Source organism: Macaca mulatta, chromosome 16 (assembly GCF_049350105.2).
Source record: "Macaca mulatta isolate MMU2019108-1 chromosome 16, T2T-MMU8v2.0, whole genome shotgun sequence".
In the NCBI taxonomy this organism is placed as follows: domain Eukaryota; kingdom Metazoa; phylum Chordata; class Mammalia; order Primates; family Cercopithecidae; genus Macaca; species Macaca mulatta.
In genome coordinates, this window is record NC_133421.1 from 89,378,057 (window position 1) to 89,390,747 (window position 12,691).

Consider the following 12,691-nt stretch of genomic DNA (forward strand, 5'->3'; position numbering starts at 1 on the left):
GCACTGAAGAAGCGAGCCACACCCCCTCTCACACGCCCTGCGAGGGGGACAAGGGAACTCTTCCCATTTCACCTCTCCCACCCTTTCCTTCTCCCTGCACCCCTGCTGTCTCCTTACGTCCCCACAATTAGGGGGTTTCAAAGGGACAGTCCCCTTGGCATGGAAGGAACCGGCAACAACAGTCATGTGGCTGTAGGCAGCACCTTCAGCTCTAGAGGCCCAGGGGCTTCCCCCTGGGCACGGTGAAGAGGGTGGAGATGAGGAAGGTCCCCTCTGAAGTCAGAACAGTCCCTGAAGTTCCTGGTAGAAACCCCCATCAAGGCCAGACGCAGTGGCTCACGCCCGTAATTCCAGCACTTTGCCAGGCCGAGCCGGGTGGATCATGAGGTCAGGAGTTTGAGATCAGCCTGACCAACATGGTGAAACCCCGTCTCTACTAAAAGTACAAAACTTAGCTGGGCATGGTGGCATGTGCCTATAATTCCAGCTACTCGGGAGGCTGAGGCAGGAGAATCGCTTGAACCTGGGAGACAGAGGTTACGGCGAGCTGAGATCGCGCCACTGCACTCCAGCCTGGGAGACAAAGCGAGACTCCATCTCAAAAAAAAAAAAAAAAAACAAAACCCACCGCCCAAGTTGTTTTCCCCAAAAGTATCAGTTTGGGGTTTGTCTATTTACAGATCCTCAGCATCACATAAAGGCTGGGGGCTGCCATTCGTTAATAACTCATAGAAGCCAGGGGACCAATTAGAACGGGTTTTCTATTTCAGGGCACACCGGAAAAGCCACCGGGACCTGGAGCAGGCATTGCAGGAACAGGTGGGGGCGGGTAAGATGGTGGTCAGAAAAAAATTCCATAAAGGAGGAAACATTTCAAGGAAAGATATTAAAATAGCAAGCAATGATCCATTGTTAAACACTTCACATTTGTTTTCCCAAAGGTCCCTGCAACTTGCTTCTGGAAGAGTCAATGGAAAACTTTGGGAATGTAATTTTAATTGTCTATTTCACATCCACGTGGCCTGCTCCCTCCCCACCCCCACGCAGGAGCTGCATCAAGACCCTCTTCCTCTAGCTCCAGCGGTGGCGGTTGTGGTGGAGTGACCGGGGGACACAGCAAGCAGGCGGCAGCCCCACGCACACGGGGAGCTGTCTGGCCTTCACAGGGTTTTCATTGTATTATTTAACACCCAAGCCTTTCAGCGTGTGCCTGCCGCACAGTTTATGTTCCCAGCAGAGGGACAATAACTGAAGGAATATTTGCAAAAAGCTGAGTTAAGTAAATATTTTATGCCGTTAATGTAATGGGTCAGGAATGATGTGTTGGGGCAGGCGGGCCGGGGAGCCAGTGCTGCAAATGTGCAGAGGGTGACAGGGGTTCCTGTGAGCCTCAGCCACGCTCCGCCGACTCTCAGCCCACCTTTGAGGCCACCTAGTCAGAGAGGGTGGAGGGGTTGTGTGGCAGGGCTCCTCCAGGAGGGAGTCACTCCCCCGCCACCCTGACTTGGCTTGGTTCCAGCAGAGTTGAACTAAGCACACTTGACGCCCTGATGTCACTACTTAAAAAGGCAAAACCTCCCATGAGCACGCGCTCTTGGCTCAGTGAATGCGCTCCTCAAAGTAGGGTGCCCGGGGCATCAGCTGGTTAGAACCTCGAATTATCAGGCCACGCCCAGACCCATGGGATGAGACGCTCTGGGGCTGAGACTCACGAGCTGTGTTACACGAGCGCTCCAGGGGATTCCGTATGGTCAAGCGCAGACTCACCGTCCTGAGCCGCCAGCTGTCCAGCTCCCACGCCCCCGTCCAGGAAGGTCCTTCCACTCTCCCCGGTGAAGCCACCCTGCTGACCACACCCACAGGCCGAGTCCGTCTCTTAGGTTCTAAGTATTTCACAAATTACGTGATGACCTAGCTAGGGGGGTCAAGTGTTCCCCATGCAGCATCTACAACCAGAGGATGGAGGCTGGGATTTATGTTCCAGCCCCGGACCCACCCACTGGCACCCCAAACCTGCCCACTCTTACCTCAGACCCACCCACTCTCACCCTGGACCCCCCCACTCTCACCTCAGACCTGCCCAATGTCACCCTGGACCTGCCCACTCTCACCTCAGACCCACACCCTCACCCCAACCCTTGGTTCAGTTAATGTGCAAGGTGAGACTGTGACTGTCATGGTCACCATGGGCCTGCCCACATTCATGCTGGACCCACCCACTCCCACCCTCGACATGCCCGCTCTCACCTCAGACCTGCCCACTGTCACCATCACCCTAGACCCACCCACATTCATGTTGGACCTGCCCACTCTCACCCCAGACCCACACTGTCACCCCAACCAGCTCACTGTCATGGCCACCCTGGACCAGCCCACGTTCATGCTGGACCCACCTACTCCCACCCTGGACCCGCCCTCTCTCACCTTGGACCAGTCCACATTCACATGGGGTGTCCTGCCTGCCTGGAGGGGACTGAGTCACTTAGGACGCACGGAAGCTGGGGGTGCTGGTAGCTGTCTTGGTCTATTTCACAGCCTTGGGGGGACCCAACTGCACCCCAGCAGAGGACCTGGAACAGGTTCCCTCAGCCTCACAGACAGGTGGCATCCAGTCCGGGGATTGTGGCCCTGACAAGGAGCCCCAGCTGCCCAGAGCCCCCCAGCAGGCAGCGTCTCCTGGCCTCCCCCTACCCACCACAGGGCTCCAGGGTGGGGCATCGAGGGAGTGTCTTTCTCTAAAGTCAGGCAGCTCCCAAAAACGACAAGGCAGCGTCTCCCCTCCCAGTCAGCCTCAGAGCGGAAGGTCTGTACACAGGGTCTGCCGCCCGGGGACAACAGGGAGCCCTGGAAATGACATGGCCCTGCCCCCACCCTTCCCTGACGCCTTACTCTGGAAGGTTCTTCCTCCCAAAGTCTCCTCTCCTCCTGAAAAAGGGGTGCAGACACTCTGCCTTGCTTCAGCGGGCCTAGAGAGGGGACAGGGCCTGGGGAGGAGAGGACAGGATGAGGGTGAGGGCAGGGTGGGGGAGCCGGAGGGGGTGTTGGGAAGGGCTCAGGGAAGGACAGGAGGTGGACGCAGGGGTGGAGGACTGGGTGCTCCGGTCTGTGCGTGTGTCCCCTCCAAAGTTCACTGGCAAACAGTCTCCAGCAGGAGTATGTTAAGAGCTGGGGCCTTTAGGAGGTGATGAGGGCCTGAGGGCTCCTCCCCCGTGCCGTGCCGGGATTAAGGCCCCACAAAAGAAGCTTCACACAGCACTGGACACTTCCTGTCCTTCACTTTCCGCCACGGGAGCACAGAGAAAGAGGTACCACCCGGGAGCAGAGAGCAGCCCTCACCAGACACCCAGCCTGCTGGCACCTTGATCTTGGACTTCCAGCCTCCAGAACTGCAAGAAAATAAATGTCTTTTCTCATAAACTGCCCAGTCTCAGGTATCTTGTTCTATAGCCCAAAAGGATTCAGACATGAAGGAGGGGAGGGGCACAGCTAGGAGGGTGGGGGCGAGGAGGGATGCAGGTGGGAGGATGGTGGAGGGGAGGGGTGCAAGTGGGAGGGTGGGGAAGGGGAGGGGCACAGGTGGGAGGGTGGGGGAAGGGAGAAGCACAGGTGGGACGGTGGAGGAGGGGGAGGAGCACAGGTAGGAGGGGCATCTGTAGGATGCAGGATCAGGGGTATCTGTAACCCCAGGCCTGGCACCGTGAAGCATTGGAAGCCACCAGGTGCAGTGAGATGGCGCCGGGTCAAATGAGCCTCTGTGGAGGATCAATGGCAGCCAGAGCCATTAGCCAGGAAAATGAGACAGAAGCGAAGGCCTGACGGGTGATCGATACCAGGTCACGCAGGGCAGACAGGAAAGGGTCCAGCGGAGGACACCAGGGGCCAGCGATTGGCATCTCAGCCAGAGGAGGCGGCCGAGCTGTCTGTCACACACAAGCCTCCCACCTCAGGGACCTGCCATCACTGACATAGCTTGGACTCAGAGTGGCCTGAGAGAACTGCAGGGACCACCAAATACCCGAGCCTCCTGGACACTGGGGCCCCCTGGAGGTGGGTTTCCAGGACAGCTGGAGCAGTACACCCCAAAAAAAGGAGGCCCTGGGTGCACGCACAGGCTGCATGGGGACCCTGCAGCCTCAGTGGCACTGGCCGCCCGAGGTGGGAGCAGGTCTAGGAAGGATGCTGGGCACACAGGCAGAGGCGCTGAGAAATCCAGGGCACTCCACAGCCAGGCACAGGCTGGCCACCGCTGGGACAAGCCACCCGGCCCTGCCTCCCATCCAGCTTCTCTCCACCTAAAGGTCAGGGGCCTGGGAGAGGCATGCGGGGGCCTCCAGTCCAATCCCACCCTTGCTGGGTGAGAGGCATGGCTCCCTGACAGCCGGGGAAGCATCCCTCTCCACCCACCCCGGCACCGGGATCAGGATGGAGGAGAGAGGGTGCTCCCACACCTCCATTCCTGCAGGTTCATGGCCACTTGTGGCAGCCGTGTGGCCTCAGGCAGGCTGCTGAGCCTCTGAGCTCACCTCACAGGGCTCCCATGATGGTCAGGTGAGGTGACCAATAGAGAGGGGTTGCCCACAGCCTGGCACACATGTTCCCTAGTACAGAGGGTCTGCCCAAGCGAGCGTGTGTGCATGGGTGCCCACATGTGCGGTGTGTGTGTGCATGTGTTGTGTGCCTGTATGTGCATGTGTGCACATGTGCCTGTGTGTGCTGTGTATGCTGTGTGCACGTGTGTGTGCTGTGTATGCTGTGTGTCCATGTGTGTGCTGTGTGCAGTGTGTGTCCGTGTGTGGTGTGCATATGTATTGCTATGTGTGCATGTGTGTGCAGTGTATGCATGTAAGTACGTGCTGTGTGTGCACAGGTGCATTTCTCAATAGGGAGAGTTGTCTGAGGCAAAGGCGACCCACAGGAGCTAAGGGCTCTCTTTGCTTCCACATATGCCGATTTCATTTTGCTCGCTGGATTGCAAAGGCCCTCATGAGCGAGCGAGAGCTGCCACTTCGATTTGCGAATCTCGCCAAGAAAAACGTGACATGCACGTTTCCACTGGGCACTGGAGAAAGAGCCAGGGGACTTGGGCAAGACAAAATAAAACCAGTCAGGGTGGTGAACACGGGCAGGATGTCCACATTGCTCCTCTCTCCTCTACAGACCCTAGTGGGCCAGTGGGGCCCTGGCCGCCGCCTCCTCCTTCCCTCCTCCTCCTCCTTCCCTCCCCCACCTGCTTCCCTCCCCCTCCTCCTCCCCCTCACCTCCTCCTCTTCTCCTTCCTCCCTCTCTTCCTCCTCCTCCCCCTCCTCTGTCTCTTCCTCCTCCCTCTCCTCTTCCTCTCCCCTTCCTCCCTCTCCCCCTCTTCTTCCTCCACCTCCTCCTCTGCCTTCTCCCCCTCCCCTCCACCTCCTCTGCCTCCTCCTCCCTCCCCTCCCCCTCTTCTTACCCTCTCCCTCCTCCTCCTCTCCCCTCCTCCTCTTTCCCCTTCCTAACCCTCCCCCCTTCCTCCTCTACCTTTTCCTCCTCTCCCTTTTCCTCCTCTCCTTCCTCCTCTCTCCCCTCCTCCTCCTCAACATCCCCCTTCTCCTCCTCAACCTCTTCCTCCTCCGCCCTCCTCCTCCCCCTCAACTCCTCTTCCTTGTACCCCAGGCAGCCCCTTAGGTCTCAGTCCCGTCAAGCACAGACCTGGGACCCACATAGACCCGGGTCAGGTGCCAGCCCCTCTGCAAGACCCTTGTCGGACCCCTGGGCCACTCGGGTCCTTGCTGTCGAATGGGAGCACTAGCTGTCATGGTGACAACTCCAGCAGTGTCCCGGGGACTGGAGCACACACCAGGTGGCCCAGCCTAAGTGGATGGCTCTGAAAAGTCCTCTGGACACAAGGGGTCCCAGGCTCCTCCTGGGAGAACACGAGGCCCTCCCTCCTGGCCTTCCAGACTCAACGGAGCTTCTCCAGGCTGCAGGAACAATGGGCAGGAACTGCTCTAAAGCCAAGAGCCTGGGGCAGAAGTGAGCAGCAGCCAGTGGCACCTGCAGAGCAGGGGCACCCGCAGGTTCCCAAGAGAGCCTGCAAGATCTCAGCAAAGGCAAGAGCAGAAGGAGAGGTGTCCGGGGCGGACGAGGAGTGGACATGGTGGTGGTGAGAGGGGACAGGAGGAGGAAGGCCAAGGCTGTCCACAGGGATGGGACCAGCATCTTTCCATGCCCACAGCAGCCATGCCAGGTGGGACCCCAGCCACCCAGGCACCAGCCTGGGAAGGCCAGACAGGAAGCCCTACGATGGGAGGGCCAGGATGTGCCCGAGGGAGGGGCTCAGAGGCACCCCAGGGAGAAAGCAGAGTGGCTGGGCTCTCTGTGCCTCTGTTTCTCCACACACAATAGGGGCACAGGGTTGCAGTGCTGCAGGAGTCGGGGGTAGGAGGTGGGTGGAGTCAGCCCAAGAGGCACGAGCCTCGTAACAAGCAAGCAGCGCAGCTGTGGTGGTTGTTTCTGAGAATGCGTGGATCAAAAAAAGGAGGCAGATGGTAAAAGTTAAAATGTAAAACAGGTGTGCAAAGCCAGGCATGGTGGCACAGCCACGGGGCACACCTACTTGGGATGACCACTGGAGCCCAGGAGTTTGAGGCCAGCGTTGGCAACGCAGTGAGACCCTGTCTCTAGTAATTAAAATAAAATAAACAGGTGTTCAAATACAAACTTGTGCTCTCATGTTCACAGCGGCGCAATTCACGGTGGCCAAAGGGAGGAAACAACTCAAATATCCATCAAGGAAGAAAGGATCAACAAAATGTGGTCAGCGCAGGCGGTGGAACATCACACAGCTAGACAGAGGTGAGCTAGACTCATGTCACCACACGGAAGAAGCCAGATGCAAAAGGTGCACATTGTGTGATTCCACCGATACAGAATGTCCAGGATAGGCAGATCCACAGAGACAGAGAGCAAATGGGTGGGTGCCAGGGGATGCAGACTGACCACTAATGGGTACGGGGTTTCCTTTGGGGTGATGGGAATGTTCTGGAACTAGATAAAGGTGGTTGTATGAGGCCGTTCTTGCGTTGCTATAAACAACCACCTGAGACTGGGTGATTTATAAAGAAAAGAGGTTTTGTTGGCTTACGGTTCTGCGGGCTGTACAGGAAATATGGCTGGGGAGGCCTCAGGAAACTTACAGACATGGTGGAGGGTGAAGAGGAACCAGGTACGTCTCACATGGGCTGGAGCAGAAGGAAGAGAGACAGGGAGGAGGAGTTACACACATTTAAACAACCAGGTCTCATGAGAACTCACTCACTATCACGAGAACAGCAAGGAGGAAACTGGCCTCCGTGATCCAATCACCTCCTCCAGGCCCCTCCTCCAACCCTGGGGATTACAGTTCGACGTGAGATTTGAGTGGGGACACAAATCCAAACCACATCAGTGGTGGCTGCACAATACCGCATATGTGCTAAAAGTCACTGAATTGTTCACTGTAAAATCGCTAATTTTATATGATGGGAATTTCACCTGGATAAAATAAAATTTTAAAAATAAAGTTAAAAAAACAACAATGGCCAGGTGCGGTGGCTCACTCCTGTAATCCCAGCACTTTGGGAGGCTGAGGCAGGGGTCATTTGAGCTCACGAGCTTGAGACCAGCCTGGGCAACATGGCAAAATCCTGTCTCTACAAAAAAAATACAAAAATTAGGTGGGCGTGGGCGCACCTGTGGTCCCAGCTACTGGGGAGGCTGAGGTGGGAGGAAACACTGAGGCTGGAAGGCTGAGGCTGCAGTGAGCTGAGATTGTGCCACTGCACTCCAGCCTGGGTGACAAAGCAAGACCCTGTCTCAAAAATAGCAATAATAATAATTGTAATAATGACAGTGAACATTCTGGAGGCGCTCCCTCTGAGCTGAAGAGGGTTCTGAGGGCTTTGGCCCAGTGAACTGTTGCAGGACCCTACGAGGTGGGAACTTCTCTGTTGCCTTTTCCCTGCTGAAGGAACCGAAGCTCAGAGAGGGTGAGTGACTTACCCAAGGTCACCCAGCCACTAAGAGGCCAAGGGGACAAGAGAACTGAGTGGAAGGAGGAAATCAGGAAGAGGCTGACAGGAAGTGAGCAGGAGACAGTGTGCAGCTGTCCTCGCGATGGTCCCAGCCTTGAAGGCAGCGTTCTGGCTCCCGGAACTGGCAGTAGGAGGACATTGCTGGAGGGAGCCAGAGGTGGGGCGGGCAGGAGGGCTGCCTGAGCCCTGAGCCCTGAGCCCTCAGCGGGCTCCTTGGAGAGTGACCTGGACCTTAACGTTGACCCTGGCACCCCGCCTGCACTTCCCTGTGATGCCCCACACCCCTACCCTGCACCTGCTCTTGCGACTTGAGGAAACAGACTGACATCCTTTAAAGGAGGGGTTCCTGAATCTGGGGAGCGCAACTTCCTAGCCTGTCTGGAAACACCAAACGCCAAAGAAACCTAAGCTGGGCTCCAAAGAAGCCGCAGCCGATCAAAAGTGATTGCTGCACAGGTTTTTCTTTGGAATTGGTTTTTTGTTCAGGTGTTTTTTTGGATTCGTATCATCAACATTAGAACTCAACATGAGAAATCCTCCTGGCACCCTTAGACCCCCAGGATACACCCGCAGCGCCCCACCCCTCAGGAGTCTAAGGACCGGGCCACGGGAGGTGCTCCCCATGCCTCAGCTAGACGCAGAGCTCTCCCACAGGCTCCCACAAGCCCACCAGGGCTAGGCGCTTCCCACACCTTCCCACCCCACCCACCCACCTTCCGTCCAAGCAGGAGTGCAGCCTGCTTGAGCTCAGCGTCCCCTCCTCTGAGAAGCAGCCCGGCCCCATCCTGAGCTCCCCGGTCCCTCAATCCCTCCTCACGCGTATGGGGCTGGCCGTTGATGTCGCCTGGGCTGGGGATACACCTGCTGTGCAAACACGTGACTAAGCATCTTCCTATCCTGGGCCCTCTCTGCGTTGGGCCCCAGGAAGCCCCTCCAGGGGACTTCAGTCGCCCATCCACCTACAAAGCCCCTCATCTGCAGTGGCAGCTTCGTTCCCGGGACGTGCCCCAGGCTCTGCTCAGGCATGGCCCCCAGACCCTCAGGAGCCCCCGAAACATGATGACCTCCGGCCACATGCCAGCTGCCAGGAGGAGGCTTCAAGACCCCAGATAAGCGCCTGGCTGGCCGTGCCCCAGGGACAGAGGACCCAGTGTGACAGAATCCGGCCTGGGCCACAGCCACCCACACAGCCCATCCCAGTTCAGCCCCAGGCAGACAAGAAAAGTCCCACCAGGGGCTGGAGCATATGGGGCGGGCTCCGGACCCCTGCCTGGCCCACCATCTGTCCTGCCAGTCGGTCTGTCTACCCAGGCAGCCCCTCCTCCCGGCCCACCATCTGCCCAGCCCTGCTAGGCCCTCCTCCTGGCTCCTCCTGGCTCCTCCAGGGCCCTCGGGAGGGGACAGAGCCAGAGCCAGGGCCCAGACCCCCACTGCCTTCGGCCCGCCCCATCTGGCACCTCCAGGAGAAGGGAGCGGCAAGAGCTTGGCCAGGGCAGGGGCACTCCAGGGCAGCCGGAGGCCCCCGCCAGCTGTCTCACGATGAGATGAGCAGAGGGAGGGGGAGGGGAGGAAGGGAGAGGCTCCGGGAGGACAAGGGCCCCTCCCCTCCTCGTCCCCTCTTCCTCCCCTGCCCACGTGGCCTAGGGGGAAGGGGGTACGCAGATGGGAGCATCCCAGCTGGTCCAGGCCTCTGCTCCCCCAAGCTCCTTCTCCCTGGCGGGCAGCTCTTCTGGGTCCCTGAAGTGCTGTGCAGCCCCTTCCCTGGCCCTGGGACCCCCAGAGCCTGAGATGAAAGAGGAGTTGCTTCCATGGAGGGTCCCAGTGCAGGCTGGGGGGACGCTGGCCCTCAGGACGCCAGGTCCCCAAGACATAGGGACCAGAAGGCCCAGCTCTGCCTCCATGGTCCAGCAGCCCCAAAGCCCCTGCTCAGAAGCCAGCGATGGGAGGGCAGGGCCTGCCTGTGGGACCCACCTTGGGCACAGCAATCACCAGGCCCTGGGCAGACAGCAGCACAGCCTGTGGGTCCAGGGCTGGGGCAAGTCTGCAAGTGCACCCCCAGAGGTGGAATGACAGGTGGAGGACGCAGGCGGCCCCCGCCCCTCACTCCACCTTGAGTCCTGAGGGTGCACACGGGTGGCTCTCCCTGGCTTATGAAATGCCCCACACCGCTGCCCCTCAGGGTCCTCCTCACCCTGTAGCCTGCGGGGTCAGGAGCGTGACTTTGGTGTCAGGAGAAGGGCTGGCTCCTCTCTGTGGCAGGTGTTGGGGGAGGAGTGGCATTCATTATAAATTACACTCCCCTCAAACCCGGCTGTTAGGCGAGGGCAAGGTTGGGGTTCAGCCTGCTCTCTGCTGGGGAGGGGCAGCCCTCAGGTGTGCCTGGGCGGGTTCCCACGGCAGACCAACAGGGCACACCCTAGGCACGTCCACCCCCTCTCTCTGGTCCCACTGCCCCCTACTCGCCACGTGCCCTGAACAGCCCCCAGGCGAGCGCCCACAGGGAGGATGCTGAAGGGCTGGAGGACAGGAGCCCCGGCTGAGGCTGTGACCCCAGCTGTGCTCCCCGTTCCCTCTTAGGACCAGCCAAGACCCAAGGACAGAGGGCCAATCAGGACCCAGAGTTCACCCCACCCCCATCACGGCCCTCCCGAGGGGCCCCCAGGAAGAGCAGCTTCCATTGACCGAGGACGGTGGATGCCCTCCTGCTGACCCTCCCCACAGATCCTGGAGCCCATGGGTCCCTCCCCACCCCCACTGCACTGGGCCAGCCCACAGGCCCTGATGGGGGTGGCCACGGATAACCACACAAACATGCATTTTCCTTGTAGGAACAGGCAGGTGACAACCAGTGTCCTACTTTCCTGCATTAAAACACCCAAATCAACAGGACAGAGAAGGACCCGGAGGAGGGGGACCTGCGGAAGCCAGCCGGGCGCTCAGCCTGCTTGTCCAGGTCAGGACAGCACCACCAAACTCACCTCCACGCGCCCCGCGGGGCCCAGGAGACTCGGTCCTCCCTGGGCTCCCCCAGGCCTGGGGTGGATGTTGGAATAAAGCGGGGATAACCACGATGAGACCCCAGCCCTGGAGGTGCCCTCGGCAGAAGCCCGAGATCAAAGCTGGGAGATTCGTGGCTGGACAGCACCACCTCGTGGACATATTGGAGATTACCAAAGTCAAACAGTCAATTGGTTCTTGGTTCTGGGATCCTCTTAATTGGGTCTTAGCTGGGGATTTCTTTCCCTTTCCCCAGCAGCAGGGACTTTGTGACTATCAGAAACACCTGCCAGACCTGGGTCTGGCGAGACCCCGTCTCTACCAAAAAAAAAAAAAATTAGTGAGGCGTGGTGGTCCCGGATACTCAGGACGCTAGATGGGAGAATCGCTTGAACCTGGGAGATTGAGGCTGCGTGCCACTGCACTCCAGCCAGGGTGACAGAGAGAGACCCTGTCTCTAAAGAAAAAAAAGATAAGAAAAGGCCGGGCACGGTAGCACACGCCTGTAATCCTAACACTGTGGGAGGCCGAGGCGGCAGATCACCTGAGGTTGGGAGTTCGAGACCAGCCTGACCAACATAGAGAAGAAACCCCATCTCTACTAAAAATACAAAACTTAGCCAGGCGTGGTGGTGCATGCCTGTAATCCCAGGTACTCGGGAGGCTGAGGCAGGAGAATCGCTTGAACCCAGGAGGCAGAAGTTGCAGTGAGCCAAGATCATGCCATTGCACTCCAGCCTGGGCGACAGAGTGAAACTCCACTTAAAAAAAAAGAAAGAAAGAAGGAAGCCCCTGTCTTCTAATCAGATGTTGCTGGTTTTCAGAGAGCCCAATCCAGGAACTTCAAACAAGGCAGGGAAATCAATGCCCCTGAACAAAGGGTTTCTCTTCAACAAGCCCCTCCCCTCCCTGACACTGGCACCCGGGCATTCACCCACAAGCCCCTCACCTCCCCGACACTGGCATTCTGACATTCACCCACTGTCCAGGGCAACTAACCCTTCCTCTCACCACCGACGGGACGGCACCCTGGCCTACCACTTTTGAGGGGAAAAAAATAGAAATCCCTGGCCAAAGAGGGGACAAATCGAGCCTAAAATCAAGCCTTGGTATCTCGCTTTTTAAATCTGTTTATACCTTTTGTGTATTGGTTGTGTAATTTTTTGTGTATTCATTGTGTATAATTGCCGAATACACAGTGAATACACAAAAGCTATAAATAGATTTAAAGAGCAAAACCAAACCAAAACCCATTGGTAATCTACTGGAAAAAAAAGGCTCCAACTCTCTATTCTGAACATTATCAATTAAAAGAAAAAAATTAAGAATTTCCCTCTTAAACTATATTTCAGAATAACTCAATAACTCCAGTGGACAACAGCAAGGTTTTTTGTTTTGTTTTGTTTTTTTGGTTTTCGTTTGGTTGGTTTCTTTTTCTTTTTTTGAGATGGAGTCTTGCTCTGTCGCCCAGGCTGGAGTGCAATGGCACAACCTTGGCTCACTACAACCTCTGCCTCCCGGGTTCAAGTGATTCTCCTGCCTCAGACTCCTGAGTAGCTGAGATTACAGGCACCCGCCACCAGGCCCTGCTAATTTTTTGTATTTTTAGTAGAGACAGGATTTCACCATGTTGGCCAGGCTGGTCTCAA

The 12,691-nt window shown here is 57.5% G+C and overlaps 1 protein-coding gene and 1 long non-coding RNA gene across 2 annotated transcripts in view; one reads left to right on the forward strand and one right to left on the reverse strand.

Moving 5' to 3' along the window:
* Positions 1-12,691, forward strand: part of CBX2 (chromobox 2) — a 192,913-nt gene that overhangs the window by 99,736 nt on the left and 80,486 nt on the right. The gene's annotated exons all lie outside the window — the stretch shown is intronic.
* Positions 980-11,142, reverse strand: LOC144336032 (uncharacterized). Its single transcript, XR_013407425.1, has 7 exons — positions 11,024-11,142; positions 8,759-8,906; positions 7,170-7,214; positions 6,590-6,653; positions 3,337-3,386; positions 2,890-2,984; positions 980-1,843 (listed from the first exon to the last, which is right to left on the reverse strand). It is a non-coding gene; the product is annotated as an uncharacterized LOC144336032 (long non-coding RNA).